This window comes from Babylonia areolata, chromosome 9 (genome assembly GCF_041734735.1).
Source record: "Babylonia areolata isolate BAREFJ2019XMU chromosome 9, ASM4173473v1, whole genome shotgun sequence".
Taxonomy (NCBI): Eukaryota; Metazoa; Mollusca; class Gastropoda; order Neogastropoda; family Buccinidae; genus Babylonia; species Babylonia areolata.
The window spans coordinates 13,480,871-13,481,550 of NC_134884.1; the positions used below are offsets into that span (position 1 = coordinate 13,480,871).

At 38.4% G+C, this 680-nt stretch overlaps 1 protein-coding gene across 2 annotated transcripts in view; it reads right to left on the bottom strand.

The window, feature by feature from the left end:
• Positions 1–643: 643 nt before the first annotated feature.
• The window catches only part of LOC143285724 (glutathione synthetase-like), a 19,270-nt gene continuing 19,233 nt past the window's right edge, over positions 644–680 (bottom strand). For both annotated transcript variants that reach the window (XM_076593130.1, XM_076593131.1), the window contains exon 13: positions 644–680. This exon is cut by the window's right edge and continues 730 nt beyond it. The gene's annotated coding sequence lies outside the window, so the exon portion shown is untranslated.

The window sequence follows — 680 nt, forward strand, 5'->3', positions numbered from 1 at the left end:
CAATATCGTGGTGTTCCCACTCCCAGAAACACATCTCTTGCAATATCGTGGTGTTCCCATTTCCAGAAACACATCTCTTGTAATAGTATGGTGTTCCCACTTCTACAAACATATTTCAGTGAAGCACACATTCATGCTCGTACGAATGCATACATGCATATATAATACATACACGCGCGTGTTTACACGCAGAAACACACACGCATACACAAACATACACACATAAATTAATATACATTCGTCTGATTACCATTTTATTACAATGATAAAACAAAACAGCAAAACAAGGAGCAAAGTACCGTTTGGAGTGTGATCAGCATTCATATCATAATACATTGTATTTTTATTGAAATAAATTATTGGCTCATGCTGATAAAAGAAACTGGGTCTTTGTGATAACGTTTTAGCTGTCTGTGTTTATTCGTGCATACATGTATTGTGTATGTATGAGCACGTGCGTGCGTGCATGCGTGCGCGCGTGTGTGTGTGCCTGCATGTGTGTGTGTGTGTGTGTGTGTGTGTGTGTGTGTGTGTGTGTGTGTGTGTGTGTTATATTTAACAAACTTGTCATTTTCTCGAAAAAATACTTTGTCCACACCAATTTAAGTTGGATTGAAGAGAGAAGAGTCAGTTCTGTTCAAGATGTGAAATGAGATTAAAAATGCAGTGCACTTCTGGGA